Source organism: Vulpes vulpes, chromosome 11 (genome assembly GCF_048418805.1).
Source record: "Vulpes vulpes isolate BD-2025 chromosome 11, VulVul3, whole genome shotgun sequence".
NCBI classification, from domain to species: domain Eukaryota; kingdom Metazoa; phylum Chordata; class Mammalia; order Carnivora; family Canidae; genus Vulpes; species Vulpes vulpes.
Window position 1 is genome coordinate 79,679,762 of NC_132790.1, and position 17,387 is coordinate 79,697,148.

Consider the following 17,387-nt stretch of genomic DNA (forward strand, 5'->3'; position numbering starts at 1 on the left):
GGGCATTGATGATTAGCTTCTGGCAGATAAATGGGCAAAGGGAAAATAAGAGGGATGGATGAAAAATTGTCTCCGTATTTAGTCCATACATTCAAAAGACAGGATACCATGATGATGCCAAACAGAAAACAAAAGCATGAACCACATTACCCCTGCTGTGTTCCTGGTCTAAAGTCAGGCCCACCTGGCTCCCACCAAACACAACTGCTTCAACCTACAGCAACATCCCTTTGACCCCTCAATTGCCATTCTGTCCTAGGACGAAGACAGTTCTGAGCCCAGAGGTTATTTAAAGCTCTTGCTTAACACTCCATGACCCAGCATTGTCACTGTGGATTGTAAGGTAGCTTTTGCCTTAAACTCTGTTTAGGTTATAGAATTCCTCTTCTCTAAATCAAGTGACACCTCATGTCCTAATCTCATTAACTGGACTTCTGCCCTTTGCCTGCCTAGGATCCCAGTCTCTAAAGGGGGGCATCAACCATCTTACCCCTTCCAGATAGACAGGAACTAGAGGCAGTTCCTATATTCACAACATATGAACACATAGGATTCACTGAAGGGTTGACCACATTGGCAGCAACACACAGCCATCTATTCTTACACTCTGTTGCATCTACTTGTTGAGACATCCCCATTATTTCCTGTGAAACTGACTTCTTGTATCCATTATTATCATATTATCTACTATTTGCTGCCATATTATTTAGATAGCATGTTATACAAGTAGGTTGCACTATGCTTCCAGCTCCCACAGTTAGTTCAGCTCCCCGTGAGTTCATCCCAGTAAGCAAGTAATGCCAGAGCTGGTCTCACCCCAGTCAACCCTACAACACTGTTCTCAGTTGTTTAAAAACACCTAGCATATGGGACACCTGAGTGGCTCAGTGGTTGAGCATCTGCCTTTGGCTCAGGGTGTGATCCTGGTCCAGGGATTGAGTCCCACATTGGGCTCCCTGTGGGGAGCCTGCTTCTTCCTCTGCCTATGTCTCTGCTTCTCTCTGTGTCTCTCGGGAATAAATAAATAAAATCTTAAAAACAAACAAACAAAAAATAGCTAGCACAGAAGAAGGTCCTTTGCCATTAAGGTAATATTTGTCAATCTTCAGGGAGCTAAGAGACTCTGTTTTATTGGTTTGATTTTCTTGATACTCCCTTCTAAAAAGGGTTTTCAAATTAATTTTCTAATTAAAGTATATTTAGTTACATATAAAAAGAATTCTGTAGCAACCCCGGGTTAAAAAAAAAAGAAGACATCTGGTGGTATGACAAAGTAGGAAAGAGTAGGACTCTCTCCTTGAAGTTAATTTCAAGTCAGGGTCAAAATGCTGAGTGGGCAAGAAAGCTCTAATAATCTTTCTTTCCCAGATCCTAATCAGCAGCTCCAAGACATATCATACCCCCAAGTACACTCTGACTTCTTTATCAACCAGAAGGAGAAGAGAGAAATCATATCACCAAGACAAGTGTTCTGAGGGGATGAGGGGAAGAATGTGAATCATTTGATGAAGACACATCAGAGGAGACAGAAAGTAACAAGGGCTTTCTAGACTCCTGATTCGCTCTCTTCATCCTCCTCAGGGAAATAGAAAAGAGTAGTAAACATTCAGATATAACAAGAGATTCTTTTTAGACTTCAAGAGATAATTCAACAGCTAACTCAATAATAGAAGAATTAGAAGAATAGAAGTAATACACAATTTTGTAGAGACAGTAATTTTTCAATTACTTGCATACATTGTTGATGGGGTACATTATGGAACTTTCAGTCTGAAAAAAACCTCACTTTCTGTAGTATGGATCAAGAGCCTTCAGAAGTTAAAAATCCCTAAGTTGGTACTTCTAAGAATCTATCTAAGAGAATTATCAGGGGCTCCCTGGTGACTCAGTTGGTTAGGTGTCTGCCTTCGGCTCCAATCATGATCTCGAGGTCCTGGAATCAAGCCCACATCAGGCTCCCTGCTCAGCAGGGAGTCTGCTTCTCCCTCTCCCTTCTCCCCTGACCCTGCTCATCCTCTGTCTCTCTCTCTCTCAAATGAATAAATAAAATCTTTTTAAAATGAAATAAAAAAATAAAAGAATAATCAAAGATGTAGACAAGGAATGTTCATAAAAGCATTATTTATAATAAAGAAAAATAAAAATGGCTAAATAAATTAAGACACACCCAAGTGATGAAATATATGTAGCCATTACAATTCTACTCTAAAAATATTTAATGATGTGGGAAAATCCAAACACAAATAGTAATATATATTATTTTTTTAGTAATATATATTATAATCTTACTTATACAAGTAAGTACAGAAGATTGTGTCTAGAAGGCTAGATCACAGACATTAAAAATTCTTCATTAGACTTTTCTGCATGCTCTGAATACAGAGAGTGGCTCAGATACTGGCCAAGCCAAGGAGCAAGGAGCAAGACCTTATAACTATCTCCTTGTAACTACCTTGGACATCCTTCTACTTGGACTCTAAAGGACTTTGACTTCCACCACAAGATCTCAGGTTGCACCATGCAGCTGGCTCTTGGCGGAAAAAGAGCAAATCTAATCGTTCTGGTAATTTCTTAGCCAGTAGCACAACTTGAAAAATGGGGCCTTCCTATTCACATCCTTGGCCTCACATCTGGCCGGTTTACAATGCTTATTTTTGAAAATACAATGGCTAAAGAAGTTTATGGAAGCAGAAAAGATTTGTTGTTAGACCCAGTTCAGGCAGGTATGTAATGTATGATAAACCAGAGAATGAATGACTAAACCAAGCAATCAATTTATCAGTGATAGTGGATTCTTGCCATACACCTAAGTTATTCAGAGCACCAGGATAAATCTCTCACCTGCCAGACTACTCTCCTGTACTCCATTGAGGTCTCCAGCAACAGGCAGGAATTCACTAGCCATCAAGAATCTCAGGATCTTGACTTATTTCAATTCTGTCCTCTGCCTTCTATCCCAGTCTGTTTCAGACATGGACTCACATACTGGCTACTCTATTTAGTGGCCAAATTCCACTAGTGCAGGTGTTGAAAAATGTACTTTGGAAGGATGCCAAAATGCCCTCCTTGCTGTTGCAAGGGACAACAAGTGGCCCAGCTGCTGCTAAGAGACCTTCGGGCATCATGGTAAACACCAGGGGTATTACATAAAATTTGGAAGGTAAAAGGCAAGGTTTACATAAATCAGGGGTGAGGTCAAGTTCATGGTTATGGAATCAAGTGATCAGAGGATAAAGATCAGAAACTAAAGAAGATCAGGAACAGGCAAATGGTAAGAGGCAGAAGTGGAGAGAAGCTCCACAGCCACACACAGTTGTTTTGTTTAGTTTAATTATTTAGCTAAGTTGCCCTGGTATAAAGGATAAGAAGCAAAGTAGACAATAAACAGTAGGGGACGAAGAGCTGATCAGACACTAATAACTCATTATTTTGGTCCTTTATATAGCTCCACGGGATTAGGAAGCTCACCATTGATTATTCTCGCTGGCCAGGCAAAGCCTGGACTTTAGGAGCCGGCTATGGAAAAGTGAGCAAATATGGAGATGGAAACTCTGGGAGAAATCCAGGGGTAAGGAAATTTTATTTCTTATGCCCATGTGGCCCTGGTGGCTTCCCTTATCTATATGCAGTGTCTGGCTCTCAGTCAGTACTCAGGAGTTGCTTGCTGGGGACTGTGTGTGTGTGTGTGTGTGTGTGTGTGTGGTGTGTTTGTGATATTATGATGCTAACTGGGACCTCAGAAGAACCCCCCACATGATTTCATCTTTGAACAAGTATACACGGGATAAGGATTAGCCAAGAAACACTGGACTTGGAGTTACAGAATTACTAGCACTTCAGGCAGCCATGGAGATGAGGTACACTGTCCCCAATTCTCTTATGAACCGTATTCTTTCTAGCTCCCCCTCCACCAAACATCACCCTCTGCTCCCTGATTCCCAAGACCAAGGAGTGATGTGTCCAGCTCATCTTTGGAGCCCAGGCCATGTTACAAGTCGGGCAAGTCTATGGATCCACTGAAAAAGTAATAAACTAATATTCACCTTATAGAACTATTTTAGGGATTTAAACAAAGCAAACTGTGTAAATGTACCTAGCATACAGACACTCAAAATGTTCTTTTGATACCCCTTATCTTCCTTCAATAGTCAGCCAAATTAAATTTTAAGTCTTTGAATTTTCCTCAGTACATAGTTTTTAGTTTCTGGCTATTTAGTGATGTTAATAATTGCCTTTCTCTCCTGTATCCCTTTCTGGGTGAAATTGCTCATCTAAAATCCCATGACACCTGCCCTCCCTGTTTTCATAGGTGTTCAGAGCACAATCAGTACCTGTTCCTTTTATGGGCAAGGAAATTTAGGCACAGAGAGGTTAAATGAACTTTCCCATGTAGTCAATAAGTGACAGAGCTGGGATCCAACCAAGCAAGACGTTTTCTATTTTACCTGCACCATGAAAAAAATGTTTTGAATGGTGCTAAAATACTAATACTACAGAGAGAGAAATGTCATCTATCCTAGCACAAAAGAGCCACACCAAAATAATCAGAACCCCTAGTTAATAGACATTAAAATTTGTTTCGAGGGATAGCTTCTGACAGGATGACTGCTGATCAAGGAAGAGTCTCCAGGAGAAAGTCGTTGCCTGAAGCACACAAAGAAAAAATACAATCATAAAGTGTGATATCAGAGTTCCAAATCCATGGCAAGTTGTTAGATCACACCTAGTTCAGCTTCTGGAATTCTAAAGTTTATAAAACACTATTGGGTTTTTTTTTTCAAGGCAGAGCAGTTTAGAGAAGGCATGAAATAAAAGAACATTATTTGATTTATCAGGGTTCAAATGTACTATTCTACTTATTATATTATGAATTCACATGAGGCTTTATAAACAGTGAAATTAATCATTGCCTCCCACTTGTTCCATCAAATCAATATGCCACGGATAAGTATCAATTCAATTTCTTTCTTTTTGAGGTTGTTTCCTCAATCAGGAAAAACTGACACACTAATTTTAGACTATCTGTAATCTTCTCTAAGTGAGAAGTAAGCTGATCACTGTGGCTGTGGAAAAAAATCAGCCCCTGTGTTCCAGTAGACATTTAGATATGTCCACAGGAAGAAATGCTCAGCATGCCAATGGTCTCTGAGTTGTATCCATTGGTTCGAGTCTCTGGAGCTTCAGCAAAGATGATGCAAACGACAGCCACGGGGACACTGCTACTGCTGCCTGAGGGGCCAGACCTTCTGTGACACAGACTGAATTTAGAGGAAATTCAAGAAGACAATAGATGACTCTTGTCAATCAGAAGATAAGACAGATATAGACTATGCCCAGTATATCTGGTGAATCTCTGGAGAGTTGAGTTCATTGCTAGCAAACAGAACGTTACCCTAGCCAAGTGATTTAAAAGAAAATCCTGGCCATTATTAATTTCATCTATTTACAGTTTATTTAATATTTAATCTTGAAGGAATCAGAAGGCATGCATTGTTATCATATTGAAGCAGTGACTGATTGATAGGAAAGCCATAACAGACCTAAATAAAGAATATAGTTTGTGATGGTGGGTGGGGAATGCCCATTTATTGAGGTCTTCTGGGTATTACATACCATATTAGAGCCTTTACAACAGAGTTTCTTAACCTCGGAACTATTTATTGATATTTAGGGCCAGATAATTCTTTGTTATAGGGAACTATCCCATATACTATACTGTGTTTTTAACAGGACTCCTGACCACAAACCAATGGATACCAGTAGCACTGTTCCCCTTTCCCCCATTGAAACAGCCAAAATGTCTCTAGACATTGCCAAATGTCCCAAGTAAGGAAATTGCCACTGTTTGAAAATCAGTTTTAACAATAATAATACCTAATATTTACTAAGGGTGTACTGCATATTTACTATTGATTTAAGTCATTTTTATGCTTTTTATAGTCAAATGTATTATCCATACTCAGTGCACAAAAATGTATAACTTAATAATTTATTAAATAGGGAATATCCATGTAATCAGCAAATTGGAAAAAAAATTTAAAAACATTGCCATCTTTAGAAGCTTGCATTGGGCTCCCTTCTAATCTCTACCCACTGCTTGCCCCCTAAGGTAATCATTACCCTAAACTTCCTTATTTTACTGTATAGCTCTACTACCTAAACATGTACCTCTAAAGCTAAATGGCTTACCTTTCTCAGACATTTATTGGTGAATGTGTGAAGCCAAAAAAAAAAAAAGAGTAGACCAAAAAGAAAAATATTTGGGTTCAGGAAACAGGGGAAGCAACACCAGACTCTCTAATATGATGGGGAAGGGTCATCCCAGAATACCAACTAGTACTCAAGATAGAAAGCAATCAGTTCATCTTAGAACAAGTAAGGCAGTGTCAGGACAGATCTGTCAAGAAACTGAAATCAATATAATGTCTTATGTATCTGAATACATTGAGAGGTGAGCTAGACAGCTGATTAAAATTTCAGGCCTAATTTAGGGAAAGGTACATTAATCTTTCTTAACCACAGTTTCAATATCTAAAAATATGAGGATAATAACCCCTACTTTGCTCAATGGTTCTCAATATCACAGAGCTCCTTTTTGTAAAGCACATAGCACAAACCTGGTTTTCTAGCAAGTTTAGCTAATGTTCTAATTATTATCCTTGTTATAATAATAACTATTATTATTAGAACTGCTGTTGCCAATGATGTTATATCCAACCCCCTGCACAGTGACTTTACATAGCAGCTGTTGATGCTTTGGTCTCCTTCTCCAAGGACTCTGACCTTGATGAGGGAACTGGTATTATCTATGCCATTTCTGCCAGTTGGGGTTAGGGTTGGTCTCACCACTGCCACCAGCATCTTTATAAGGCTTCCTATAAGATAATGTGTTTTTAGTTGTCTTAGTGCCCTCTCTTAATGAACTGGGAACAACCATTCCTGAAGATTGGGTGAGATGGAATTTAAGTGACACCGTTCATTTATACAAATAAACATTCATTGAACAACTATTATGAATCCAACAGGAGAATTCAAAAAGGTGCTCTGGCATAGCATCCTCTTATTCCTAATCATTCAAAAAGGTGCTCTGGCATAGCATCCTCTTATTCCTAATCCTAATTGTCTCCTTTCAGATGCTTGCCACTCCCTGTCACAGCTGATCCATTTTCCCCCTTATTTTTAATTTCAGTTTTGTAACTTTCCATCCAACTTGTGGGAAACCCCACGCTTGTAGGTGAGATCTAGGTTGGCCTAGGCATGGAGCCAGCTCTACGTCCACCATGAAACCATCTCCCTTCAAGGCCTTCCCAAGAATACTCCTTGGTCTTATATTTTGGGGTCCTGTTGACCTCCATCCCATTCCCAGTTAAGACAATCCTTTCAGAGCCTCATGGAAATTCTCTCTCTTCTTTCTTCCTTCTCTGAGACATCAAACATCATAACTTCAAAAAGTTTGGGCTTTCACAGAGATAGGAATATGGGTCATCATATAGGTCACCAGAAACTTCAGCTTTCTGCCCTGCAAAACCCCCAGATACAAAGAATTATAAATAGCCTGGTTACTTCCTTGAAATGGAAATGGGAGAGAAGGAAAAACACAGAAACCAAAATAAAACTAGCATCCCAATCATTTTGCCAAGTATATTTCTGTTAACATCTGTATGTATAAGTTTTCTTGGCATTTGAAGAAAATATGACCACTATTTCTAGGGTGGAGTGTGAAATTTTCTTAAAGGCTTCTTTTGACAAACCACAAGTATATCTTAAGATGAGATAGTGTATGTCTTAGGTAGGCTTTTCCTAAGGTTTTCCAAGAAGAAGATTCTGAGATGAGGATTTGTAATAAAGTATTTTAGGAAAAATCATCTGGGCAGTGGGGAACTGGGAATTGCAAAAAGTCAAATTTAGCCTATAGTTTAACATGTCCTCTCTCAACTCTTTGGTAAAGTATAGCATCCCCACACAGCCTTGAGTGATGCAGGTTGGGGATGGTGCCATCAGCAGGGAGAAGGGGAAATAAGGGATATGCTATTTATTCCACGTCACCCTTTTGATGGACCCATAGTGAAAGATACTTGTCCCTTCAAGGGGACTGTCCCAGGGAGTTCCACAAGTGACCATCATCAAAGCAAGAGAGGACCCATGTTGAATAGAGTGTTGGATGGAATCATGTGGAGGAATTCATACTTGAATACAGTACAGATTGAACAGTGAATACAACCACAAGGCACTTCATGATTTGTTGGCAAATGGAATGATGACACTATGGCATCATCTCTATTATAGATAGGACTTTAGTTCATTTAAAAAATGGCGCTCCCCCCCCCCAAAATATAGGCACTTACTAGTGGAATCTCTACAATGCATTTCTTATTAGAACTAAGTATCTAGCTCCAGTCAACTGTAAGTATCTTGATCAACTTAAGGCCCCTTAATCATTGGAAATAGGTTAACATAGTAAGGGAAGGGACAAGGGAGAGGCCAAAATAATGAAAATACGAATCAAAGTGATGTGCTAGGAGACTAAAAACCAGCAAAGCTCATATATTTTTTTTTAAATAACCCTCAGAATTTTGAGAAAGGAAAAAAAGCTATTTAGAATGGAATACCTACCATTGCATTTCCTATGAAGGTTTCAATTTCCCACTTGTAATTAAACCAATCTGTAATTCTATATTGCTCTGTCTTAGGTCCCTATGAATAAAGCCAATACATATTATATGCTCCAAGCACCTATCAGATATTTGGAGTCCTGTTGATCCTTGAAAAAGAAATATTGACCAATATTTCTTAGCTGATTGAAATGATGAACTTCCTTGGCTGGATATATTCTGAAAACACTACATTATAACAAAATGTTTTTAATCTAGTTCTAAGAAACAACCCCAATCAAATTTCTAGTCAACTGACTTATGAGAGCAGCCTCCTGAAATAATAAAATCTGAGAGCCTATGTGTGGGAGTGAAGCAAACTCAGTTTCACTGTTGGATTTTAGATTTGTCCTTTCCTGCAGAAGCTCTCAGCCAGCATTCTGACTGCCCATTTCCAGCCATCCATCATCACCTGCCAGGAACAGTTCTGAAGATTCTGTGATGGGCCTGATGCCTGGATAATTCATTCATGATACCAACATGGAACAGGAATGACTGCCCAAAGAAAAATGTTTGTCTCTCCACTTTCAGATACCCAGTGCTTGGTGTGTTACAGATATGCAAGAGAAAGTTAGATTAAAGTAAAGAGGAAAGGAAAGAAGGATGGAAGAGAGGGAGGGAGGGAGGGAAAGTATTATCTTTTCCTAGCCTATTCATTTTCCTTATTAAAAGGGGTTTTTCTCACCTTCTCTTCTCAAAATTCCAAGGATCCTCCCACATTCTTACTCCAGCTAATTCTCACCTTCTTCTTAGTGGAGAAATCTGAAACAATAGAGTAGAAATCTGGCAAACTCTGCCACTCCTTCTATCTACCATCTCCAATGCCTCATTTCCATCCTCTCACCTGCTAATGTACCAAGTAACCACACTCCTATCCAAAAAAAAAAAGTCACTCCTCTTCACACTTGCATCTTTGTATCCATCCCTTCTGGACTACTGAAGGATATTGTTATAGCAACTCTCCCTCTCTCTCCTATATCATCAAACTGCCACCCTCTATCAAACCATCTCTATCAGGTTACAAACATTATTTCTCCCATCTTAGAAAAATTCTCTCTAGAAGTTCCCACTTTCCCTCTAGCTGCCATTTTGTTTCTTTCCTTCTCGCAAAATACTTTGAAAGTGTTGTTCACACACACTGTCTATAATTCTCTTGATGTTGAGGTGCCCCAGGGTCATCTCTTCTTCTCTATTTATACATACTATCCTGACAAGTCATTCTAGTCTCATAGATTTAAATACTATATATTCAAGACTACTTCCAAATTTACATCTTCAGTCCAGAGCTTTCTCCTAAATCCCAGACTTCAACATCTAGCCACTCTCCTAATAACTCCACTTGGACATCTACCAGACATACCAAATTCAACATGTCCAAACCTAAACTCCTGATTTCCCCTCTTAAAGCCTGCTCTAAGACAATCATCTCAATTAATGGCATGTCTATCTTTCCCATCATTTAGGCCAAAAGCTCTGGAGTCATCCATAACTCTTCTTTCTCTTACATCACAATTCAAACCATCTGCTGTTGGTTTGAGAGAATATCCTATCAGAGATCCACACAGTAGATTCTCAGTGCCTTCAAGCCTTTGTTCACATGTCACCTTCTCAACAAATTCTGCCCTGGCCATTCTGTTTAAAATTGCATTCTTCCCTTCTCCCACCCCCAGAAATCCTGCCCTGGATTTTTCCATAGTACTTATCAAATTGTATAACTTATTTATTATGCACATTGTTTAATATGTCTGTCTCTTCAATAGGATCCATGAAGACACGGATTTTTCACTGTTTGATCCACTAATGTGTCTCAATCGCCTAGAAGACTATCTGGAACATAGTAAGTGCTTAATATATATTTGCAGAAGGAAGGAAAGAAGGGAAGGAGGGAGGGGAGAGAGGAGAGGACGGAAGGGAATGCAGGAGGTGAGGGGAGAAAGGGAGGAGAGAAGGAAGGGAGGAGAAGAGAAAGGAGAGAGTATAACATTTTAACCATTCTTGGACAATTTCATTTACTTGCCCACTCTGGACCTCAGTTTTCATCTTGAAACAGGACCAGAGTTGAAGGAGATGAACTATAAGATACCTTCCAATTCTACATGCAATGATTCTATGAATTGTGTTAATCTAAGGGGATTCACAAAAGAGGTAAAGAGCATGCAGAGTCTTGAAACAAGTGGGAAGCCTGGTAGACTATGCCTGAGCCTCCTTCCTATTCCCAGCCTGCCATGAGGCTTTCTGGCTTAGTCACTTCAGCCATCCTCCAGATAATACTGATCCTAGAGAAGCTGGAATATCTATCCTACACCACCCCCCTGATATATAGGCTACACTCCCACAGTCTTCATGAGATCCCAACACATGTCTCTGCCAAATTTAAGTCACCAGCAATTATCACTTGATGTGCCCTAGTTAGACTGTGAAAGCTATAGCTCTGCCTTTGACCCTATTCCCCATTACCCATCTGTTTGCAACATCGTGTCAGAGCCACTGTGAACAAAGCCCCTGCTCTCAGTAGGCTGCTCACAAACTGCTCCATGCCTATAGCAGTAAATTGCCCTGTGAATGTCCCTGCTCTTGGGCAAAGAGTCCCCGGAATAGAAGCTTCCACACCTGCTTTTCCCCCATAGGATTAATGCTATTTCTCAAGAGAAGGATAAAAGCTGAACTATAGGAAACATGGGATCCTGGCCCTGTGGGACACTCACTGATGCAGAAAGACAAGATCAACATCTTGTTGGTTGATTCCATCCTCAATACAGGGGCCAATCAAGAATTGGCAGTAAGGATCCAGACCACGGTGAAGTCAACAAAATAGTATCATGGTGTGAGGTGCAGATGCATCAGGGAGGCTTTTTTAGTATCACCCCACAGTCACCCAGGGAAGGGAGTCTTTCAGCAAGAGTTAGGCTGGGGCCAGGTCTCACCTCCGTTCTCAAATCTGAACCCTCACTGCTCCAACATGAATCACATTACAGAAACTGTGTGGTTTGGTGAGCCAGGCCAAAACATCAGAATTAGGGGATGTATATTCTCTACCCAAAGACAAGGAACTCCAGGAACTCTTTTTCCTGGAAACAAGCAGCTCATTCACAAAAGACCCACTAAGCAGACTCAGAAAAGGCCATATTTCTTCTTCCAGAGAAATGGCCATGTATATGTGTATTAGCTATTGTTTTCTCTGAAAGTGTTTTTTTTTTTATTGTTCTTCTCTTTTTTAAAGATTTTATTTATTTATTTATGAGAGACACACAGAGAGGCAGAGACATAGGCAGAGGGAGAAGTGATGTGGGACTCGATCTCAGGACATGGGATTACAACCTGAGCCAAAGGCAGATGCTCAACCACTGAGCCACCCAAGTGCCCTATTGTTCTTATTATTATAGTTCATCATTGGATAATAGCATTAAAGTGTGTAATATAACTCCAATTGATAAGATAAGAATGTATCACAATTAAGTGTTTTTAATATAGGCTTATTTCTTGAAGGTATTTGTGGACTAATGAAATTATGAACAAAGGAGATGTTATAGAGAATATACAGTTTTATTTTTATTCAAGTATAATTAGCAGTGTTATATTATGTTTCAGGTGTACCATATAATGATTCAGCAATTCTATATATTTCTCAGTGCTCATCAAGATAAGTGTACTCTTAAGAAAAGATGGTGATTTATTTGGGGTAGGGTGTGTGGGTGTGTGGGTATATTTAGACTGGGGAAGGACTGGGTAAGTTTTCATAGAGGACATTTTATTTGGGTCTGGAAGGGTAAGTAGGAGTTTTCTCGATGGAGAAGTAGGTGGAAGATATTTCAGGCAGAAGGGCCGATTCTATCTCTTAAAGGAATCAGTGGTCAGACTTTATAAGAAGATACATTAACTGCTATTATCCACTGATGAACTATAATAATAAGAACAATAAGGCACTTGGGTGGCTCAGTGGTTGAGCATCTGCCTTTGGCTCAGGTCGTAATCCCAGTGTCCTGAAATCGAGTCCCACATCACTTCTCTCTCTGCCTATGCCTCTGCCTCTCTGTGTGTCTCTCATAAATAAATAAATAAAATCTTTTAAAAAAGAACAGTAAAAAAAACACTTTCAGAGAAAACAATAGCTAATACACATATACATGGCCATTTCTCTTTGGTCCTCAAAATTAGCAATTCTCATTTGCTTTTATGTAAGGATTTTTAGTCCCTTCCATAAGAAACATCTAAGAAAAAAAATTGCCAAACAGTGTAGGGGGGCCTGGGTGGCTCAGTTAGTTAAGGATCTGCTTTGGGCTCAGGTCGTAATCTTGGGAGTCCTCAGATCAAGCACCTTTTTTGGGGGGGGGTTCCCTGTTCAGTGGAGAGTCATCCGCTTCTCCCTCTCCCTCTGCTCCCCCACTCTACTCATGCTCTCTCTCTCTCAAATAAATAAAATCTTAAAAAAATCTATCAAGCAGTGTAATATAAGGAGACACAACTTCACAGTTGTTCTTCCTACTTTACCTGATGAAAATTACTTTCTGCTTAACAATTTTCAACTTTACCTCAAACAGAAGCTGCCCACACTTGCCAGGAATATAGATATCAGAGCTAAAAGTGACAACCACATCAACGTTGAATTCTTATTCAAAGTCAGTTTTCAAGCTTTAAATCTCATCTTATGTCACTGCCATTTTGAAGACTGGAGAGAAGAAAAGTGCAGGAATGTTCAGTCCAGCTGGCTGGGAGATAATGAGACAGCTAGTTCCTGCAGTAAATTGACATTTGGTGGAGATCTATCAATAGACCTTCATTAGACACTTCGGGTTCAGCCTACGCAGAAGTGAATTTTTTCTAGTCTGGTCCTCACAGAAGGTGGAACAGTCTCTTCTCATGAAAGATACTTCTAGGGAGAAGAGGACTTAGACCAAGATGGAAACGAGAGAGCAGTCCATAGAAAGTGCCAAGCCAGGGCTTGGCAAACTTTTCTATAAAGGACACATACAAAGTATTTTCCATTTTGCAACACATACGGCCTCTGTAGCAATTACTCAACTCTGTCATTGTAGCACAGAAGCAGCCATAGACAATACAAAACTGAATGGACCGATGTTCTAATAAAACCTTATTTTCACCAACAGACAACTGGCCGAAGTTTGTTGACCTTTGCTCAGTATTTCCCAAAGCATTGTAAACATACCACCACAGGTACATGGGTATACTGGGTGACTTTAAGTAGCTCACAAAGAAATATTTCAAATTTTAAGTTATGTTTATGATTTAATGTTTATCAGATACAAATATATAATTGCCTTATCAAACTCAATATCATGGATATTATTGCTTAGGATAAAGCTAAATTTATTTTAAAAAGCAAGTTGATGTAAAGAAAAGGAATAAGTAAACAACAGAAGAAAATTGATACTGCAAAAGACTCATAGGTGATATGAGTAGCCAAAGCCTAGAAACACTGCTCTAATCTGCATTTATATCTTTGTCATGAGCATGATGGTATGACCTCACTTCATCTTTACAGTCAGTATTATCACTATACTGGGCCCAACAGAAAGGCCACTAAGAGACCATTTCAGACCTATGGGCTGGATTTTCCCTCTTGGAAATGTCTACTGCTCACAGATTGGTTCACAAATGTGAACTACGGCTTGTCTGAAGTCTTTCAATGATCATATGACCATATCTATGATTTTATTTGGGATAAGCTTTTGATACTTTTTTAAAGTTAAAGAAAAATAGAAAGTTCCTTTTTTTGTATTTAAAAAGAAAAAAGTAATTCCATTAAATCACAGAACCTTTGTTGAAAGTAAATCAGAGATCATTACATAAATAGGTGTTGAAGGGTTTGCTTGCTGTGGGGGTGGAAGGGAATAGCTTTCTGTTTACATTTTTAGCTTCCACTCTGCCATTTATGAAAATTATGTTTTAGAACCCAGTTTAGCTCAAACAACAGAGAATAAAAATAAAAAGATCAAAGAAAGTAATATCTTTCTCACTCTTACCTCTTTTCTAGAGAGTTAAGCCTTTTGACAATTCACTCTTTTTTTAATAAATTTATTTTTTATTGGTGTTCAATTTGCCAACATATAGAATAACACCCAGTGTTCATCCCGTCAAGTGCCCACCTCAGTGCCCATCACCCAGTCACCCCAACCCTCACTCTTAAGGTCCCCCTTTGATTTCTGGGTAGTGACTTCATTCCTAGGTGAGACAAGTTGCCTACTTTCTAAAAGGAAAGGTCAACCCAGCACAAGTGAGTATCAATTTCACTATGTATTCTCATTGGCCTTTATGATTTGAACTTTTACAGTCAGTGATCTGAATAAGCAGAGCAGTTTAGACTCAAGAACAAGATACAACTGTATTCAAACTCCAGTTTGGCCATTGTTTGTCCTGCTTTGTAGAATTGTGATAACTAGTCAAGGAAAATTCTGTAAAGTCCCTAACATGGTTTCTGATGAGGGCTGCTACATTTAGCGAAGAAAAATAGAGGCAATCTGTATTTATCTGGCAATTTTAATCTGTCACAGTGTACCCTTGGAATACATTTTAAAAATTATTATCTTTCTTAAAAACACAGGACCTTTCTGTCTGTTCATGGTGTTAGTTCCAGGAAAAACCTGAACCAGTCTTGCAACAAGCATGTAACAAATTACCTTTTCTCTTTGCCCAGAAATTAGATTTATAGAGAAAGGGGAAGGAAAGATCAAGTTTGTGTTAAACAAAACAAGTTTGAAAAAAAGCAAGCAAACTGGGGGGGGGGGGGCGGGGCGGGGAACCATGCTTATGAGAAAAGTAGTCTCTGAAAAGGTCATATAGCTTTATCTCTTGACTGCAACTTCCTCACAATTTTGCACTGAATCCACAGCAGAATCCAGTTCTTGATAGCCCTCTGTGGCTTACTTAACATAGGGCAGACCTATAATAGTTAAAGAGGGAGAAGATCAAAGTTCAGGAGACATATGAAACCCTCCACCCATTTTTCCCAGAGTAAAGAACAGAGCCCAGACTTTCCGGACAACATCCATATTCACCTCTCATAGAAGCTATGACCATGGAAGTCATTATTGTTTCTAGCTATGGGACAGCATGTGCTGATGAAGTTGGTCGCTTAACAGTATGTTTTCCTTTTTCCTAAAATGACTGAGTAAAAAGAAGTCAATGTTCTCCACCCTAAGAGAGCATAAAGAACAAATGATACTCTACAACTGGCTTGTTTTCTAGGATGTTTCTTCTTACAGACTTTCTGAAGATGAATGGCTGATGGTGTGTCTCACCCACTCTGTCAATACAAGATGGCTATGAAAAACAGGAGGAAAAACTGCTCTTGAACTGGAATTAGTACATTATTTGTCTTAACTATAACAAAAATATTCAGATGTGACTCATGTGACCATTGCCAGGCACAGTATTTTTTAAAAAAAGAATAAAACAGATCTTTGCTTCCTGTAATATGGCTAATACATATTCTGTAAAGTACATTCATTAAAATATAACTAGATCCTGAATAAATAACAAAAATCAATCTTTACAAAACATTGCTGAGCTCACAAGAAAGTAAGGCATAGCATCAAATAGCTCATGTTCAGTGGAAGGAGGGGGAGAAGAAGTGAAAAAACTATAACCAGAAAGATGAGCAATGAGGAAGATCAAAACCAGTATTTCCTTGAGGGAAAATGTCAAAGTCAGCATTAGAAAAGGAGGACTAAACTGAGAGCAAGGTGGGAACCTAACTTAAGTCTTCTGTATTAAATTTACATTCTCAAAAGAAATTAAAGTGCTCTAGACCAGGACCCCCACATGCTCCCAGTAGAAACACATACAAGTCCTATCTGATGACAGCAACTCCATTTGAATCTCTGAGCAATCTCACAGAAGAAGGCCAATTAGATATGATCACACAGTACAGAACCACCAGTACACAGGGAAACGAATCACCATGAAAATATACTATACTGTCAGATACAAAATATAAAAACACAAATGAAATGTTTAAAGAAATAAAAGAGGGGATCCCTGGGTGGCTCAGTGGTTTAGCGCCTGCCTTCGGCCGGGGGCATGGTCCTGGAGTCCCAGGATCCAGTCCCGTGTTGGGCTCCTTGCATGGAGCATGCTTCTCCCTCTGCCTGTGTCTCTGCCTATCTCTCCCACTCTCTGTGTATCTCATGAATAAATTAGTAAAATCTTTAAAAAATAATAAAGAAATAAAAGATAAAACTAAAGACAAAAAAGACCTTTATATCAAAAAGAACTGCTGGAATTTAAAAGTTAACAAATTGAAGTTTTAGAAATAAAAAATATAAATAAAAATGAAAATTCAGTTGGGGTGTTAAAAATAAACTGGTTTAGTATAGCTGAAGAGAGGAGTGCCTGGGTGGCTCGGTTGTTTAAACATCTGACTATTGATTTTGACTCAGATCTAACCTGTGTGGTGAGATCAAGCCCCAAGTCAGGCTCCATACTGGGTTTGGAGCTTGCTTAGGATTCTTTCTCTCCTTCTTCCTCTGCCCCTCTCCCATCTCCCCACCCCTGGCTCTCTAAAAAAAAAAAAAAAAAAAAAAAATATATATATATATATATATATATATATATATGACAAGGTATCAGTGAACTGAATAGTAAATGATATTGGAACAACTAGACATTCAACTAAAAAAAGGATCTTGACCCATAGCTCACACATCATACAAATATTAATCAAAATGGATAATACACCTAAAAGTAAAAACCTAACCTTACAAAACATCTAGAAGAAAA

The 17,387-nt window shown here is 39.0% G+C and overlaps 1 protein-coding gene and 1 long non-coding RNA gene across 3 annotated transcripts in view; one reads left to right on the plus strand and one right to left on the minus strand.

The window, feature by feature from the left end:
• The window catches only part of CPNE4 (copine 4), a 485,131-nt gene extending 482,135 nt beyond the window's left edge, over positions 1–2,996 (minus strand). The window contains exon 1 of one of the 2 annotated variants that reach the window (XM_072726854.1): positions 2,842–2,996. The gene's annotated coding sequence lies outside the window, so the exon portion shown is untranslated. The remainder of the gene's footprint in view (positions 1–2,841) is intronic. The other variant, XM_072726853.1, reaches the window with a different exon arrangement.
• Positions 2,997–3,193: 197 nt separating this feature from the next.
• On the plus strand, positions 3,194–16,066 carry LOC140594530 (uncharacterized). The gene is made up of 4 exons (XR_011995394.1): positions 3,194–3,271; positions 3,446–3,568; positions 10,412–10,488; positions 15,855–16,066. It is a non-coding gene; the product is annotated as an uncharacterized lncRNA (long non-coding RNA).
• Positions 16,067–17,387: the final 1,321 nt, after the last annotated feature.